Source organism: Pteropus medius, unplaced genomic scaffold (assembly GCF_902729225.1).
Source record: "Pteropus medius unplaced genomic scaffold, Ma_sr-lr_union100, whole genome shotgun sequence".
Lineage (NCBI taxonomy): Eukaryota > Metazoa > Chordata > Mammalia > Chiroptera > Pteropodidae > Pteropus > Pteropus medius.
This window is the reverse complement of record NW_024349801.1, coordinates 7,202,207-7,222,104: the sequence shown is the minus strand read 5'-3', so window position 1 is coordinate 7,222,104 and position 19,898 is coordinate 7,202,207. Positions and strand designations below refer to the sequence as shown.

The window sequence follows — 19,898 nt, the reverse complement described above, 5'->3', positions numbered from 1 at the left end:
TGGTATCTATATGTGTAAGCTTTATTCTCTGTCCATAGAGTCACACTGAGTCACTGAAGAGAACATGCCATTCATTCAGGGAAGCCCTCATTTCCAAATCTTTTGACCTAGAGCTGCGTTTTGTACCTGCTTTTATTCTTCTCTTCGCTGCTGGTTATACTGTTAGATCCTCTCTCTGTACTGAGTAGTTCAGGCAACTCCTTCCCCTCAGGCATTGGTCCTCAATCAGGGACATTTGCCCCTCCCCAGGCAATAGTTTGGCCCCTTTATGGTAGTCACACCTTGGGGGAGGTTCCATGATATCTGGTGGGTGGAGACCAGGGATGCTGCTTAACACCCTAGAGTACTCAGGACAGTTGCCACAGCAAAGAATGATGTGGTCTCCAATGTCAATTGCCAAAGTCAAGAAATTCTCCTTTAAAATTAACCTCCCTGTTCTCCATGTTTCTAGAAGCTTCCTGGGAGTTGCCTTATTTTTATATTTCCCCCCCACTCCAAGGGCCCCACTTTCTAGGGTTTTCTCTCTGGTCACCTTCCCATTAAAATTTCCAGCCCATGTAGGCCTGAAGCAGGAGAAGCCATGCTGGAAATGGCTGGGAATACGGTGGTTTGCCAGGAACTTGACCACATTTCTCTGGAGAGTATTGAAGGAACAGATTCTGGTGAAGGGGACAGTGAGGGAACTGTAAGGACAAGCTGATCTCCTGAAAGTTGTTCTGCAGATTTTGCTTCTCTCTTGCTGTGGAATCATTGCCATAGTGATAATATGCATCAACATCTGTGAGTTAGGTTTAGAGTTTCTCTCATTGGACAGGATGTTGGAAGGATATTGTCTAAAGTAAGACTTGGATAATAGAGGAGGAATTTAGTTATCTCTCCTGAATGTATTCCATAGGGTTTCTTGTTTCTATTTCCAGGGAAGAAAAACTACACTATCACAGAATTTCAGAAACCAATGTTCTTAGAAGTTCTAGTTAAGGGCTGTGACAGGACAGAAATCTGATGGTATTTGACAATGTCTGTTTAAATGTCTGTCATCTATCTACCCTACTGGACTACTCTATCTCAGTGTCCAGCACTATGCTATGTGTAGAAAGCACCAGTCCATGTTTGCTGAATTAATGAATAAAGATATTGATTACGTGCAGTTTGAAATCAAAATTGCTTCTGTGTGTGTGTGTGTGTGTGTGTGCGCGCGCGCGCGTGCGCGTGCGCACACACACGTGTGTTAAATCAGAACAACAGTAGCTGGCTTATAGTTAAGTATTCAATAAATACCTGTTAAATCAATTGTTGGCTACTCTGCTGCTTCAGTCTCTGTGCTAAGCATTTAACATCAACCTCTGCTCCTGTCACCACATTTCATTTTTCCTGCTTCCATCTTCACATTTTCTTCTCCAGCTCTGACCGTCTTACCTTCCTTGTATGGGAACCCTTGCGGTTACATATAGGGCTTACCAAGATAATCCAGGATAATGTCTCCATCTAAAGTCTGAGGAAAGTACGAAGAAACAAAATGGAGTCACCATAGCTGAGCTGACATAATTGGTTAAACCAGAATGAGATGAAGCATGAGGAATAGATTTTACTTTAACTAGTCTGAGGACTTAAACTTTTGAACTTTTCAGTTGTACATCAATGCCTAGAGGTTATTTATATAGATATCTCTATATCTCTATATCTCTATATCTATCTATCTATCATCTATCATCTATCTAATGCATCGCTATAGGATATATCCTATAGAGAACTTTCTGAATAACTTAGGAAAGAATGTCCATGTATTCAGACCACCCGATATCTATTATCCAGACCACATATGGAAGATCACCATCTTGGATCAATACAAAAGAAAAGAATGCAGGACCAATTTTTCTCAAGAATGTACTTTTTACTATAAGAATTCTCAACTTTTCTCTTTTCTTCAGAACACTCTGGATGTTACCCGGTAGTGTTTGATAACTTGCAAATCTTAAGACCCTTGAATAAAGCTTTGTCATTTAAATCAAGCAAAGCCTCCTGATTTACACTAGGTTGACAGCTCCTTAACTTAATTACATCTGCGAAGTCCCTTTTGCCTTGTCTGGTAACAGATTCATAGGTTCCAAAATGTGGACGCCTTAGGAGGCTTTACTTAGCTTGCCACATACTCCCTCAATCACTTATTGTCTGTGAGTCTTCCTGCTGAGGCAATCCTTGAAAGGGACTAACAGCTAAAGGCTTTCTTCTGACCACACAGGTTGGAGCCAAAATTCTTCCTGAAGCGGGACCTGGGAGCATCTCCATGTCTATCACATGTCCTCAGCCTAGACCATTCCTCCTCGTGCTTTAAAGACCTACATTCACTCAGTTTTGAATCCTAGCTCTAAGCTCCATCTCAGACTTTGTTACCAGAGTCTGCTTTCATCTTCCTTTCCTGCAAATCATAATTCTCTGATTTTATATTTATGACCAACTGTTTAAAGTACCTCTTGAGCATCTGACCACAGCTCAATTGTCAATTACTGCAATAATCATCTGTCTCTTAGTATTCAGAGAGCAACACAGATTAGGAAATGAAAATACAGCTTTTGGCATTGAGCAGTTGTGTTTTGGGGGGCGTTTCTCCCCCTGCTGTAAATGTGTTACACTGAAGCATATTTCTATCCATCTGCAGTCCTGCCATATTGCAGGTAACTGTGAACAAAACAAGCAATATAACTGCAAAGGGGCTGCCGCTTTTTCCTATACATCAACTCTCAATTACCTGCGCTAAAGGCACAGGCATTCCTTACTCCTAAGCAGCACCTGCAACCTGGAGACCCAGAGGAAAGTCAAGAAGAGACTTAAGAAAAAGCCAGGAAGTGCTTTTTAAAAAGAATCATAAACTCAGACCTTCTTCTCCAATCTTGCCTTCTGAATGATCCCCTTTCTGGAATGTACTTCTTGCAGAATGGTAACACCAACCTACTCATTAAAGTGATTCTGGAGAGGCTGTCAGTAGAGATACCCCTACTTCCCCTATTTCAGTGAGGGGATATTGACTGCCAGAGGCCTGGGAGTCTGAAAAGTGCTCTCTCGCCCTCTCCCTCTTCTACTCTCCCCCTCTCCCCCCAACTCTCACCCAAGTTGCTAACTGCTAGGACTGGAGTCCGGGGCTTCTGGAAGTCATGATGTCTGTCTTCTCAGAGATGGAAAGGATTGGAGCCCTGATGTCTTCCTAAAGGCAGCACCTAACCCTTCTCAGTTATTATATGAGCCAACACATGCTTCTTTAAACATAAGTAATTTTTAATGAGTTTCTGACTCATTAAAAGTCAGAAAATCATTAAAAGAGATATTGAAAGTGACTTAATATATTTTTTAAAATTTCCCTCTAGATGTTCCTCAGTAGCCTCAAGCTCAACAGGCTGCAAAATAAATTCCTTTTGCTATCCCTACACCAACATTTCCTAACTTTGCTGTTTTATTTTCCAAAATACTTTCATTTTTTGCACCCCCCAGGCTCCCTGCCAATGTGTACCCTTGAAACCTCTCTTTCCTTCAAGCCACCTATCCCTTTCATTGCCTTTCCTTTGTTATGGTTTGAATGACTCTCCCCACAGTACTGTAGTAGCCTCTGGCACCACCCCTGCTCCCTGATGCCTCTTCCCGAAAGCTAGTTTCACCAGGCCCATCTCTTATGGAGAAGCTCCCTATGATCACTGGGAGTACAAAGTAGGTCCCAAATGTCTTTGCTTGACATTCAAAGTGAGGATGTAGCCCACACAATCTCAGATTTTAGCACCAGACCACGATTCAAGTCTTAGCTCTGTAACTCCTTAGCTATGTGGTTTTGATCAATTTATTAAAACTCTCTGCCCTTAGTATTCCCTGTTGTAAAGTGGAGAGAATCATACCCGCCTCTTGTGGTTGTGGTAAGAATTAAATAAGTTACTATATTTAATTTATTACTGTAGCCATAGGAAACTCATACAAGATATAAAGGCCCAGCCATCTTATCCCAAGATAGGGCAATGTAACAGGCAGACTATTTGAGCTGCAGAGCACCCTGTGCTGTGAACCAGGGCTGTGATTGGTTCTGCCTCAGAGCCTGACTTACTTGCTGCTTCCTTCTGCTTCCTTCTCCTCCTTTCAACAGGTATTGATCCCAAAGACTCCCCCTAATATACACACTGACCTTCAAACGCTATCTCTCAGTCAACTTCTTGGGGCGTCTACACTGTGTTGATAGATAGTGTCCTGTCCCATAGTGATTCAGAACCTGAGTGCTGGGTCAGTCTGTTCTGGCTTCCCATCTTGGTAACCTTGGGTGAGTTGCCTTGCCTCTTCAATACTCAGTCTCTTACACTGTAAAATGAGGATAAAAACTCATACACTGAGGCTTGTAGTGGGGATCAACTGAGAACACACATGTACTACATGGCACAGGGCCTGCCTTGAGGTAAGTTTTCAATAGTATTCTTGATGAGATTGATGATGGTATTGATAATGGTGGACTTGACTTTAACAGAGGTCGTTGATGGTGGGTGTGATGGTGAGGATGAAGACAATGACTTGAGAACTCCAGGGGCTTGTGGAAAGGTCCATGGCTTATAGAAAACAATATCTGTAGAATGGCCATAGATTGTTTAGCTATTAGCTTCAAGAAGGTCAAGGCAAAAAGTACAGGGGAAAGACCTTTTCAGACTGATTTTCCATACCCCAGCCTCTTGTCTGACTATAAAGAGAGACTGCTGGGTTCTAGGTTGGATTCTAGACTTAATTCTGGGCATTGGCCATCCTGGGAGCTATTTCTGGGGTTCATCCTCACCTTGATTTCTAGGACTTGGCTTTGCTGTTCCAAGGCCCAGGCTCTGGGACTGTTTGTCCAAGGAGATAGATGACCTGCGGTGGATCTGGGAACCTTGCAAATCATGTCTCACTTTCCCTAGGAGGACTCAGAGCCTGCACCTAAGGCTGAAAACAGGGGTCATTTAAGGACCATATAAAGAGAGAAGGCAGAAGATAACTTCTAAGTGATTATCAGACTTTAAATGACACTTAAAATCTTGAAGTATAAATTACATTCACAGATTTCAACTATAAAATCTCTTCTCCTCCCTCCCCAAATATAGTCCCTTGAAGAGTATAAAAAATGACTCTCCTGCTTTCATTCCTGGCCTCAGATAGTTTAGCCTGTCAGGAAAGCACAATTTGCAGGTGAGCTATTGAGGATGCTCCAAACAAGAACTGCCACAAAAGTGCCGGAGGACCCAAACTTGGACTTAATTCATAGTTTGCAAGTCCTCAGCATGGAGCTGGCCCAACAGTTCCAACTAAATTAAACTCCATGCAGTTCTCCTGGGCTGGGCCTGTGGGTGCTAAGCCCCAGCTGTCAGCTCAGCTTCACAGCTGAAGATAAATTACTGCAGGAAATGGACTGTAATGAAAACACTGACAAACCCTTCAAAGTAATGGAGCTCGAGGGTCTCCCTTTTGTTTCATTCCACATATTATGTAATTACTGCCTTGAAAATGGCCTTTTCTTCATTCCTGAGAGGTGTGTCCTGGTTTCTGAACAGGAGCCACTGGAGTTGGTAGATACGTTTATGCTTGAGACTGTAGGCAGGTTGGATTTAGTCAGGGCCAGACCTATCACTGACAATTGCAGCAATTTTCTATTTCACAGAGGCTAGAATTGGCCACATCTAATCACTAGAATCACTGCACTGGGGGCTGGACAGTGCAAACAGATCAGCCATCACTCTAATCTACAGTCAAGTTGCTCATACTCCAAGAAATAGATTTTCTACTGCTTTCCTGTTCTGTAAGAAGTGGTATGACTGAACAAAGAACAACTTTCTAAGGATGTCTATTGAGGTGGCCATGACCAGTGCCATTAGGGAAAGGGCCCAGGCATAGCAGATACTGTGTCAAGGTACAGCTGGGGTTTTTGTAGGACTTGTAAGTCCTCAAGAAATTTTGGGCTACTGCCTGTGTTTGGCTTTCTTACTTATTCCACTCTCTGGAAGCATCTAAATCTATAATAAGAAGACTTCCTATTGGTGATAATGTGACCCTGAGGAAGTGCTGTATTGGAAATCTTTAAAAAACTAAACCCCCTCAAATTGACTTATATTAATGAAAATGTATTGAATCACATACATGTGAAGTCCACCTATAAGTTTAGGTATGATTGGATTCAGAAGGCCAACTATTGTTTTAGTGTGTCCTCTTTTCTCCTCTCATTCTGGCTTAACACCCTGGGAAATTCCAGGTTGACATACTCTCAGTTCCAAGATGAATGGGTAAAAAGGATTATGTATTATTCCCAACATGTTTTGGAACTAAGACCCACTAAACTGACTGGGTCATGGACACTGACCTGAACCAATCTCTGTGGCCTGGTAGGTGCAATATTGGCCAGGTTTGGGCCCATGCCTATTCCTGAGCCAATTGTTGTGGTGAGGAATTTTGTGCTGTAATGGGCTAAGTCCTGACCATCCCTCTTTCTGGAATAAATCAGGAGGTAAGCTCACTTTGGGACATGGATAGGGTTAGGAAGGGTGGTTTCCCAAGGAAATAGGATGCAGTTACTCAAAGAACTGGTGATTGGATGCTAGGCAGGCAACAAAAACTGCTCTCTATAAATGGCATCAGTCTACAGAAAGAACTGGATAAGTATTTCAATGATTTTCTTCCCAAGCAGAGTTAGTCACTCTCAGCATCGGCTATAACTTTGACATTTCTCAGTTTACCTGAACTACCTCTTTTTTCCCCTCTTAGTCAGCACTTTGTCCACACTGATGGACATGAACCGGTGTGATGCATGGGACATAGATTCCTAGCAGCTGCTAAGGGGCTGAAAGGTAAAAACTGCCGAATAGAGAATGGGAGATATTTGGAAGCAACAGGTCAGATATATTCTTGTTCCTTTCACCCTCTGTGAGCTCCCCTTCTTAAATTCTTCTAGAAAGGTCTTGTGTTCCAAGTGACACACCTGTTAAGAGAACTGTGTATTAGATTTCTATTGCTACTGTAACATATTACCACAAACTAGGTGGTTTAAAGCAATACAGATTAATTCTTTTTTAGATCTGGAGGTCAGAAGTATGAAATGAATTAGCAGGACTGCATTTCCTCGGGAAGCTCTGGGAAGAATCAATTTCCTTGCCTTTTTCAGCTTCTAGAGGCTGCCTGCATTCCTCGGCTCATGGCTCTACATCACTGATCTCTGCTTCTGTTGCCAAATCGTTCTCTCTGACACAGATCCTCCTGTGTTTCTTTTAAAGTGAGTCTTGTGTTTCTACTGGGCCCACCTAAATAATTCATGACACTCACCCCTCATAAGATTTTAAACTAATAACATTTGCAAAATCACTTTTGCTTTGTAAGATAACATCCACAGGTTCTGAGGATTAGATTGTGGACATCTTTGTGGGCCATTAATTAGTGGTCTATAGCCTGTGCAGCTCCTTGTGAAGCCCTGGACAGCGGAGGCCTACATTACCTCATGTTACTATGATCTTTGCCTCACTTCCCTTTACTTCCTCACCCTGTACACCCTGGGCTTGGACATCCCAAAGAATCTTTCATTTTGATCTTTGCTTCAGGTTCTGGAAGGACCAACGTGAAGAAAACCTCAGTGGGCTCACATAGTGCCTCATAGCTTATGCCTCTGCATGACCATTTGTCCATTTACATGTCATTTACAATGAGCCACATGCAAAACGGAGATGTGTCTTTCTCATCTATGTCCTCAGCCGAGAGATGAAATCTAGTAGGTGCTCCACAGATGCTTGAATGAGGGAGTTGATAAATTGACCTTTCGACTATCCTGAAATTCTTGGTTTAAAGCTTACTTGTTCTGGAAATTTATCAACTACAGTTCCTCACCAATGCTTTGTGTATGCAAACATATTTCATGCTTCAGTTAGTTTTATTGTACACATTTGTGCTTAATGACAGAATCAAGAATGAGAAATAGGTGAATAAATGTTTTTAAAGATCTAAGATTATGCCCTGACTCTTCCTTTCCTGGCTATCTGACTTTGGACTAGTCATTTTACCTCTTTGTATCAGTTTCTTTGTCTGTGAAATTGTACTAATAATTACATTTACCCCATAGAGTTGATGAAATGATTAATTCTGACAACATATATAAAGCATTCAAAGTAGTATAACCCATTTGTTATTTTCTAAGCTCCTGACTTCATGGACTTCTTATATATTTATAAAAACATTCTTTATGAGTATCTGTTTCTTCAATGATATTTTCAAGAGTGCTTGAGAGACCCTTTTGCTTGGCTGAATGACCCCAACCATAATCCATTCCTTTACGCTATCTTCCAGATAGGGGTAGCCATGTGCCAGGGTACTGTACAACTAGATATAAGGCAAAACTTATAGGGTAGGTCCTTCCAGAAAGGGTTTCTATTCTTTTTTGAGTTATATTCAATTGAAATAGATGACCAGGCTCTCCCTCTTTCTTTGTTTCTGTGTCCTATAGATATAATGCCTGGAATTCCTATAGTCATTCTGTAACATGAGGCAATTAACATAAGTAAAAGAATTAGAAAATCTTACAGAATCCTGACCTTGATTGATAGTGACCCATGAACCAACATTAGCAGCTTCCTGCCTTTGGACTTCTTATTTATACCTTTTCATGGATGATACCAGAAATTTGGAGAAGGGGATAGGAAATGTAAAGGCCGCTAAAAAGAGAAGAAAGAAGCAAGCAGTCAGAGAAGTATGAATTTCTATTTGGATTTTAAATAATTACAGAAAGGAAGAGGGAACTCAAAAGCAAAATAAACCTATGCCTATCTCCCATAGTGGACTGGAAGCAACTTGAAAGCAATGAGTATATATGCTTGGTGCTTGGTGTCATCTGTATCTGGCATCATGCCCGGCATAGTAAATGTTTGTTGAACAAACAAAGAAATCTTTCTCTTCACCTCTTTTAACTTTGGCCAACTCTATCTGGCTCATCAGAACAGTTGTGATGACAGTTGTTTGTTAGGTTTCCAAATAACTGTATTATTTAAATACAGCCTATAGTCTTAAGGCAGGCAATTGGACAGCTGAACCTGACTGGCCAGATTTGTGTTAGCAAAACTCACACATTTTATCTGAATCTTTAAGAAGAAGAGTTTTCCAAACACTTGTTCCACTATGTGATTTTCCTTGGAGGATTTCAAATGAAGAGCCAACTTTAAGGTGGGTAGGAGAAGCTTTCTCATAAAGTCCTGGCCTCTGTCCTGAGGATCATGTGATCCAATGGGAGACATATATATGTCAATAATTTTCAAGGTCATACCTGATCTCTGTCCTGGACACCAGGTGCAGCTGCCAGCATTTTACCCACACTACAGAGCTTCTTCTTACTGTGGTCTCCCAAAAGACAGGGATGGGGTCCTGCTGGCTTTGGGATGTCTCATTCTATAGCACTAACCCAATACCTCATTGATAAGTGAGGTGCATTGCCAGTCTGTTATAAAGAAGATCAACTCCTGGACATTTAATTTCATAATCTCTTGTTGGAGGGAGGGGAACAAAGGCAAGAAAACATGTTCTTGAGTAATTTATTCTGTTCCCTGGTATTGATGAAAGAAATGAAAATAAATCAGTGTTTCTATTCAACTCGTTTGAAGGACAAGCCAAAATCACACCATTAAAAATTAACATCTACAACAGATTGTACTTTACTAGGAATGAGTTCAGAACCAAAGTAGAATAATTGGCCAAATGAATCTACAGAACGTTGGATAAGACAAATTCACTCTCATTCCCAGTGGTTTAGAAATGAAAGAAGACAGATTATCTTCATTTTAGGCCAGAAAGTTTTGAAGGAACAGCCCAGCATATTTTATCTGAGGTAAATGAGGAACTAGGAAAGAGACCAAGGTCAGACCTCTGGGGTTTTCTGGAGCACCAAATTCATCTCTAAGCACAGTCTACCATATCTAGTTAAATTCAAGTCAAAATTACCAGATCGTTTCCCTTTTTGGAGCCACCCAAACTCTAGGTTTAAATGTTAAACCGTCTTTTAAGTTTATGATGGCCAAACAACTCAGTGCCCATTATATACATCTACTGTTACCATCTATAGGTATGAGGTCATCCATTCATGCAGCCAGCCAGCCAGCAAGCAAGCATTTATGGAAAACCTGCCTGTGCTGGTTCCATTCTGGGACAAATAATACAATGATAGATCAGACAGAAACTTTGTTCTCAAAGAAATTAGTCCAGTTGCATGGCTTTAGAGCAAGTTTTCTCAGTCTCCACACTGTTAACATTATGAGCTGGATAATCCTTTGTGGTGAGGGCTGTTGTGTGAATTATAAGATGTATAGCAGTGTGCCTGGCCTCTACCCACTAGATTCAAGTAGCACCTGCCCCTCCAGTCATGATTACTAAAAATGTCTTCTGACATCAGCAAATGGGGAGGGCAGAATTGCCTCAGGTTGGGAAGCATTGCTTTAAAGCCAGATTCTAGCTTCTATTCCTGACTTACCTGCTTACTAGTTGTTTATTTAACAAATTGTTATTTAACTTTTCCTTATTCCTAGAACCTAACACAGTTTCTGGTGCAGAGTTAATATATGATAAATTCTTACAGGTTAAGTGAATGAATGAATGACTGAATGAATGTCTATATTTGCAAGACCAACCTTTTCCTGAGTACCTGACAGACTGTTATGAAGACCTTGAGTCTTGGCCATACACAATGTCAAGCAAGCAATATATTCAATCATAATATGCCTTAGCTAAGTAGGAAAAAAATCTGCTTATGGGGTGTTTAGCTGTGTGGGCCTGACAGATAATTGAGTGGCTGGATTTTTCAGTTTCAACAGATTGGTTTGCCATTCTGTAGCCACAATAACAGAGCAAAGTAACAATCATGTCTATGTTTAATTTTCTAAAGAGCATTGCATCTCTGAGGCTCACAGTCTGGCCAATTAAATGTGGCTGATTGGCACTCCCACACAAGTTTGAGGGCATTTAAAATAGCTCTTTGCAATAGAAGAAAATCCAAGCTGCAGACAAAGTTGTAACTCTCCCAACATTTTATATTTCAAAAGCAAGCTTGCAATGGTAAAATTGTTCTGGGTGACAGAGAATAGACAAGCCATCCATTTTGAGTGTATTAGTGTCAAACTGAGTGTTGACTCTGTGGCTGGTGATCATGTCCATTGGTGGAAATGGATAATTTTTTATATTGAAGGAAATCATCAAGCTTCTACTTGTTGTGGGGCTTAAGTTATGGGACTTTTGGCCATGATGTCGACTATTTGGAGGAAGTCGTAAGTGTCATGCACCAAGGTTTTTCACTCCCAAGGCTTAAATGAGAGGCAGCTGATAGGAATGAAGAAAAGCTCTCCTATCTCTTTCATTCTTAAGTCTTCCAGACATAATTTTTGCAGGTTCATGGAGGAAAGGCTGTATTAGTTATCTATTACCACAATAATGCTGAGTGAAAACAACCATGAAGCATCATTGGCATATGGCAATAACATTTGTTTATCCTAGAAATCTGTAGAGTTTAGCTGATCTTGGCTGGACCTAGGTGATTTGAGGGTTATGTGCATACACAGTTGGCTGCAGTTTGGCTAATTAGCTCTGCTGATCTTGGCTAGGCTTGTTCACCTGTCTGGAGGTTGGAAGGCTATTGGTTGATCTAGTATAGTCTTGGCTGGCATAACTGGAATAACTTTTATCTGGGAAGTGGGCTGTGGCAATGGCAGAGGTACACAAGTTTGCATTTTGCTTGATAATATCTCATTAGCTAAAGTAAATCATGTGGCTGAGCCCAGAGTTAAGAGATCAGGTAGAATGCTCTGTCCAGAGTAAGAGAGCCCTGCAAAGTTACATAGTCAAGCGTGTGGGTATCATTATAATTGACTGATTAATTATAATTGATTAATATATCAATATGTTACAAAGTCTAAACTCCAGAAAGTATTGGGGCTTGAAAGTCAAAATAAATTTGAACAAGAAAGATCTTCATAGAAATATTCAGAGAAAGATGAAGAAGGAAGAAAGAAAGATTAATGACTTGGGAATGGCTGTCACTCAGCTGCTATTTGGGTTCTATTTTCTCTAGTTAGAAAGCGTGTCTTCATACTAGAAAGAAAAGGGTAGCACAAATATGAATAAGAGATAATTCAGGGCCAAAGTATATAGCTCCCTACGGAGTCCAAATTTATAGTCCCATAGGAATTACATCCTAGGCCATTGAAAGATTTGACCATAGAATTGCTGACAGTGATTGTGAGGCATTATAAATTAATGATAGAGCTTTCCAAAGAAGGTAGGTTGTTTCTCAATGAGTGATCCTTGACATTTGAAAGGAATATCTCTCTAAGATATCTGCAAATTTCTTAATTCACAAGCACACTGGAGTATATAATAGGTCCCTAAAATGTAGTTAGTATAACTAAAAATGTACAATATCAAAGATTTTATACACACAGTTCTTAAAATTTCTAAAGTGATTAAAATGAATTTCTCTCAATTCATGACTTCACCTAGTATCACACTTTTTATTTCCTCTCATAATAGTATTTGTGTATCTAATATAGTAATAATGGAAGCTAATGTTTATTTATTTGCCCCTTTGTGTCATGTATTGTGCTAAGGCATTTCTACACATGGTTGCATTTTATTCTCACAGCAATCTCATGACATGGGTATCATATCTATTTTATAGTTGAGAAAACAGAAGCTCAGAGAATCATATGCAAAGCTTCTATCCAGGTGAGCCTGTGGTCTGGATCCCTTCACACTGGCTACCTCTTGAAAAAGATCATTGTAATAGGATGAAAAGAAGTGGAGTCCTAACCCCCAAAATTGGCTGTGCAAGTAGAAGATTAGGAAATCTTGGCTTGCAAGCAATTGACATGAAAATACTTCAGAGCTTTTCTTGACCACAAATTCAATAGGAGTGAACATAGGGAGGGTGCTGCTAAGAACACGCAAGTAAGCTTTAATTCCTTTGTGGGGATGTATGTAATTCTGTCTACAGGCTATGCCATTAAAGGTGCCTGATTGTTCAGTTAGCGATTAATTGGTTTATGGCTCCTGTAGCTCTTGTCTTAAGCTGACACATTTTAATAAGGTCACTGAAAGTTTGGAATATGTCCAATGAAAGAGAATTAGGAGGCTAAGAGTTTTGTGAAACTACCATATGTGGGAAAAGACTAAAAAAATAGAGAATGTGTAACTCATGACAGGAAGACTGAGAGGTGATACAGATAACTTTCTTTGGCCATTTGAAGGGATCCCATATGGAAGATGACACAGTATTATTTAATACTAATCCGGAAGTCATGGATAACAGTTACATGATCTGTTGAGCCAGTGGTTTCAATCTGGGTAGTGGATTGATCTGAGATGTGGTAAGCTCCTGTGACTCTGAAGGAGAGGGCTGCTGCCCTGAGAAGTTCTTTCTCCCCATGTTGACTTCTGAAATGATGATTTCGGTACTTATGGCCAGAAGCATTTACTGAGTTTTTCTATGTGCTTAGCCCTTATGAAATAATATAGTTTGGAAATTGGTACCTCTGCTCATGAATGTTGAATGAAAATAGTATTCTAAAGGGGGGAATGTTTATTCCCTACTCTTGACATTTCTCTTCATTTGGAGGGAATTCCATTAATGTGATACCCCTGGACTCTCTCTGTCCTTCTGCTCCCTCCATACCATTGGAAGGTGAGAGAGGAGAGAGTGATGTGCTACACAATTCAAGAACAATGTACTTGACTTTCTCAGCTCAGAAATACATTTATTTTGCTTGGGAGTGAGCTGCCCACAGAAAGCATAATTCCTCTGTTCTTTCCTAGGTGCAGAATACCCTTTCTGTGGCTTTATGTTGGGAGGCTACCCAAGTTCAGTGTTACCATTACTGTATTACATGGATATATCTGTCAAATTTTGATTTTTAGTACTATGGAAACGTTTTGCTTTTATCTTAAATGACATCTTCCAATTTAGGCTTGTTTGGGAATAAAAGGGCTATGGTAGCTTTTATCTGTCACTTGCTCATCTTATGTCTCAATTTGTTGGAAACTCAGGAAAAGAAGAGGGTGTCATTGAGTAGCCCTTGAATAGCTCAGCCAATATGAGATGGAATATAAGACATCAAGTTACCATGTATTGAATGTTTATTCTCTGAATCTCAATGCTTTACTCACACTATCTCCTCTGAGTGTGCCAACAATATCCTTGTAATTACCATTCCCAATTTACAGATTAGAAACCTAAGGCTTGATCAAGGAAGTATGAAAGAAAATTTCAACATATGTCTACTTGAGCCCAAAGTCAAGGCTCTAGGTGGCTATACAGTGAAGAGAAAGGTTTTGAGCTACAGAAGGTATCGGCAGTCAGAGAAGGAATGACTATCAGGGGCACTGAGGGGTGAGAACCATGCTGGTCATTAGTTGGTCAAAGTGATTAATGGAGGAAGAGAAAGGAATGTGGACATTCTAAGGATATAAGCAAGAAGCAGTATTTCTTCCCAGGAATGACAGCAGCAAGAATGTTGTCATTATATTGTCAGCTTCTTCATCTTCATCATTTTCATGATAAAAGCCACCACTTATTGACCTTTTACTATATATCAGAGACTGCTATAAGCACTTTAAATATTTTATCCCATATAGTTTTTAATGGCTTTATTGATGTATAATTGACATTTAATAAACTGCACATATTTCAAATGTACAATTTGATAAGTTTTAACACACACACACACACACACACACACACAAAAAACCATATCAATAACAGTCAAGATAATGAACATATCCACTACTCCAAAAAGTTTCCTTAGGCCCCGTTCTAATTGTTTCCTCATTCTTTTATCTCCCAGCCCCCAGATCTGTCCCTAGACAACCACAGATTTCTTTCAGTCACTAATTTTGAATTTTCTAGAATGTTATGCAAATGAAATCAAAGAATATGTATTTGTTTTTGGTTTGGCTTCTTTCACTTAATGTAATTATATAGAGATTCATCCTTGTTGTGATGTATATCAACAGTTTATTCTCTCTTTGTTGCTGAGTGGCATTCCATTGTATGAATATAATACAATATGTTTATCCATTCACATGTTGGTGGATTTTTAGATTGTTTCCAGTATTTGACTATTACACATAAAGTTGTTATGAACATCTTTGTACAAATCTTTATGTGCACAAATGCTTTCATTTCACAGCCCATATTTAATCCTCACAACAAATGAATGGCATAGTACTATTACAATCCCTATTTTATATATGAGGAAGCTGAGATCCACCGAGGTCAACCACCCTGCCCCAGGCCAGTGGCTAATTGGCAGTAGGGCTAGTATTTTAGGCCCGATCTGTCTGACAACCCTATGTCCAAAGTCCCTATGCAATACTGCACCCCCACACTGAAGGAATGACTTTGCTTAGAAAAATGAAGACATTTACTTTTCTCCTCTAAAAATGCATTTCTCAGCCTATCTTCACTCCCTGTCATGGTTATCCGGATTGGCTGCTGCACCCAGACTCTCAGAAGGCAAGATGAGCATTCTTACTGAGCTTTTTAGTTTACCCATCAAAAAGAGATAAGAAAATCCTACCAGGGGCCAGGATCTTTTCCTGTCAAGAATATGAGATTATATCTCCATTTATCTATTAACTTTTAGACCCTGAAAATGAGAGTTAAATAAAGAAAGCAGATAGAAGAAACAAAGAGAATGCAAACATTTCTGTGCATATTCACAATCCAAGAACTGAGAATTTTGTGGATGGTATTAATCCATAAAGGTAGCTCAGCTATGGAATTACAGTCAAAAGTCTTAGGAGGTTCAGTTACTGCTGATCTCTTGGTGTCCCAAGCAAGCACTTTGAGGAAGCCCTGTCCACATTTCCTCATATGAATCTGGTCTGAGGCTTTTCCCTGTGCTCCTCATTCTGATTCTCCAACTGATAGATTCATTCATGTGCTGAGCAGCTACTCTGTGTGTGGTGGCAGTGTGAGAGAAAAGATTCCACACAGGGCCTGCGCTAAGGGACTTAGCTGGTGGGGGAAGGTTGACAGGGACCAGAGGCTCTGCAGGGCAGTGTGACAACTACTACTGACTGAGGGATACCTGAAGGACACTGTGTTTGCACTGAGCAGGGGGAATCTGAGAGAACAGGGAAGGATTCCCAGAGGAGGTGGCATTTAATTATTTAATATATATTTTTTGTTTATGTTTTTCAAAATGTGCATGCTTATTATAACAAGTGATATAACCAATGGTGTGGTCATAAATGTCTGACGAATAGTTCTCCAGGAAAAAAAATGTATATATGTATATATATATATACACATATACATACACTTATATGTTACTGATATAAAGGATGGCGGTATATAATTTACAAATAACAGTACAATATATAATATTCTTTATTATGAATTACATGTATATGGCCAAGTGATTTTTCACAGAATGGTTTCACTGATTTTTGCCAAACTCTTGTATCTTTAGCCATCCTATGGTTATAGTTAATAAGGACACTTCTGACATGAATACTGTTAATATTTTCATTTATGATAACAAAGAAATAAAGTAACATTTTAATGTTATATAAGATAAAAGTGCAACAATAAAAATATGTCAGAGCTTCACTTGTTCATCAATGATATGAGGCACATGTTTGCTAAATTGAATAATAATTTTTGATAACAAATATTTTCTCAAATTTTTCAATTCACAATATAACATCTTACAGACACACCCACTTTTAAATTTAATTTGCATTATTAACATTTTCTTTATCACTTTTTAAAATCTAGACAATCATCAAAACCATAAATTAAGCCCTAGCTTATAGTGCTTGCCAATTTCTGTGGTGTAAAGGCTCCCTCTATGGCTGATTTCAAACTACCAATATGATATCACTGAACTTGGAATTGGGAAGAGATATGCAGTTGCACCCCATTATATAGTATTTATATCGTACAGATACTAGCCTCAAAGCATAGACAATAGTAAAAATAGTAAAATAATTAAGAAGTGATGAGTATTGTTTACTTCTTACCTTTTAAATCTATTATTTAGTTATAAGCTTATATAATTAATTTTTAATAATCACTAGGTTTAAGAACAGTCTTGCAAAATTCTTGAATATTAACAATTGAGAGTCAATAAGGGCATGCTACTAGATACATCCATAAAAGGTGCTCATTCCCCAACCAATATTCCCTTCCTTTGTCCTTTCATCTTATCCTGCTTGAGGTAGGTGCTGGTTTCCACTTGCTTCTCTTTATACCAACAAACACAAAAACATGCATAACATATACAAGACTGTAGATGGGTTTGTTGTGTCTCTATGTTGACTAAGTAATATCATGCCATAAAGTATACTATGTCAGGGATGAAGCATCAAGAAGTAAATTAGATGAAGTGCTACCTTTTTGTTTTCCAGCATAAACACACACACATACACATACACGCACAGACACACATAGGAAAATAGAGTCATGTCATACACATTGGTTTATTAATGTCGTTAGTGTAGTCTTTTTTTTCTTTTGAGCTTGGTTTGCTCTGCCCGCTCTCTCCACAGCTCTACCTGACTCAACTCCATCAGTCTACTCTAATGACTCTTTTCACATTATAAACCCATGTTAATAGTCTGTTGCATATTTCTCATACATTTTTCATTCTTATGTGTTTATATCTATACACACATGTACATGTAGGGTTTTTTAAAAAAATGTTTTGCTTATTAAAACATGGTATTATAATATTATGTTTCCTTATATCTTTCATTCTACAATAGTCCTAATCTCAACAATTTTTCTAAATATCATTCTTCATTTATTTGACTCCATAGTATAATATAATATTTCATGATGTGAGCATACTATTATTTAATACATATTCCTCTAATGATGGACACGTTATTTTCAGCACTTTCCTTCTCTTTGAAGAACGCAATAATAAACATTCTTAAACATCTGTCTTCAGATACTGAAGATTTTATTTCTGTAGGGCAGAATTGTAGGAGTAGGGTTTCTGGGTTGAAGGGTATATATATTTTTAATTTTAATAGATACATCTGGATGGCTTTCCAAAAATACTTTACATTTGTACCAGTAATAAGTGAGAGAACTATTCCATCATCCCCACCAGCAATAGGCATTAACTCTTTTCGTAATTTTTGCCTGGGACATGAGTGTAAAGTTATGACTTATTGTTACTTTAATTTGCATTTCTTTGACTACCATTGAAATTGAACATATTTTTTCATATGTTTATTGGTAATTTGGACTTGCTCTTCTGTGAATTCCCTATTTGTATCTTTTGTTCATTTTCTCATGGTATTGTTTCTCTGTCAGTTTGTAAGAGCTCTTTGTATAGCATAGATATTAACTCGTTATTTGTCATCTGCATTGCAAATAATTTCCAAGTCTTTGGTTTCTCTGTTAACTTAAAATGTTACCTTTAGTTATGTCTAGATAGTTTTATGGTTTATAGTTACATAGTATGTTGTTTGTAGTTAATATTTACATAGAATACACACATACACTTTTCCTTTAAAACATAAGGTTCCTCTTTTGGGTTGTGAAGATCTTCAACCTCTTGTCTTTAATCTATGTAAATTTATTTTTCATATGGTATCATATAATAGTTCAACTCCACATTCTTTTAATTCAGTAGTAGCCATTTGTTCATGGCCACTTTCTAAATAAGTCATTGTTTTCTCATTGACTAGAGATGAGAATTGACTAGAGATGATTTTACTGTATTTTAAAACATTTATGTATTTTTTAGGTGAGGCAACCCTTGGTTGACCTCACAGATTGATTGCAAGGACCTTGTCAGTTTACAATCCCTTATTTTTATTATTTTTATTTTTTACGCCTATAGCACCTGGTCTTCTTAGGTGGTCTCCCATCCAAGTACTAACCAGGCCCAACCCTGCTTAGCTTCCAAGATCAGATGGGATCAGGCTTGTTTAGGGTGGTGTAGCCGTAGACTGTATTTTAAAATCTTATATTTACTGGCATTTATTTCTGGATCCTCCACTGATAATGTTTTCTATTCTTATGCTTATCTATATTGGTTTGTTTAGAGTGGCTTTGTAGTGTGTTTTGATGTCTGCTAAGGCAAATTATCCATCTTTAGTCTTATATAAATGTCTATGTAAATTTTAGTATTCTGGAGCATTTTTTCATCTATATGAAATGAAGACTATTTTGCTTTCAAGGAAAAGGAAATAAAAATGCTATTCATGTTTTAATAGGAGTATCATTAAATTTTATATATTTATAATTTTTAACACTTTTATTTCTCCCTAATGAAGATCATAGTTTCTCTTTCCATTTGTTCAAAATCTGTTTTATACTATCTAATAAGATTTTATAGTTTTATTTATATAAGTTCCATGGCTTTCTTGTTAATTTTTTTTACTATTGTAATTTTTTTTTTTTTTTTTTACTTTTTCCATGTTCGAGTATTTATTGCTAGTACATGGAGAATGTATTTTCCTCTAAAATTCTTCTTATATCCTTGAAACTTATCAAATACTCTTATTATTTATAGAATTTTAAAAATTAGCATATGTGGCCATTCTAGAGGCAATCAAATCATCAACCAAAAAAAAAAAACTGGAGTTTCACCTCTTCGTTTCTGATTTTAGGTTAATTATTTAATGTTCTTATCTCATTGCATTGGCTAGAACCATTTAGACCATGCTGACCAATTTTTTAGTGATGGTGGGCATTGCTATCCAGTTTCTAATTTTTATGAAATTTTTTTATTTTAAAATTTGTTATTAACTTCTGTTAAAAAGTATTTACCATATTCAAACATTTCCTTTTGATTCCTATTTTATTTACAGTATGCATTAGGAATGACTGCAAAAGTTCATTAAATGCCTTTCAGCCTGCGTTAATATATATGGTCATA

General features: G+C 38.2%; 1 pseudogene; it reads right to left on the bottom strand.

Moving 5' to 3' along the window:
- Positions 1-18,848: 18,848 nt before the first annotated feature.
- On the bottom strand, positions 18,849-18,967 carry LOC120581131 (uncharacterized; annotated as a pseudogene).
- Between the last annotated feature and the right edge of the window lie 931 nt (positions 18,968-19,898).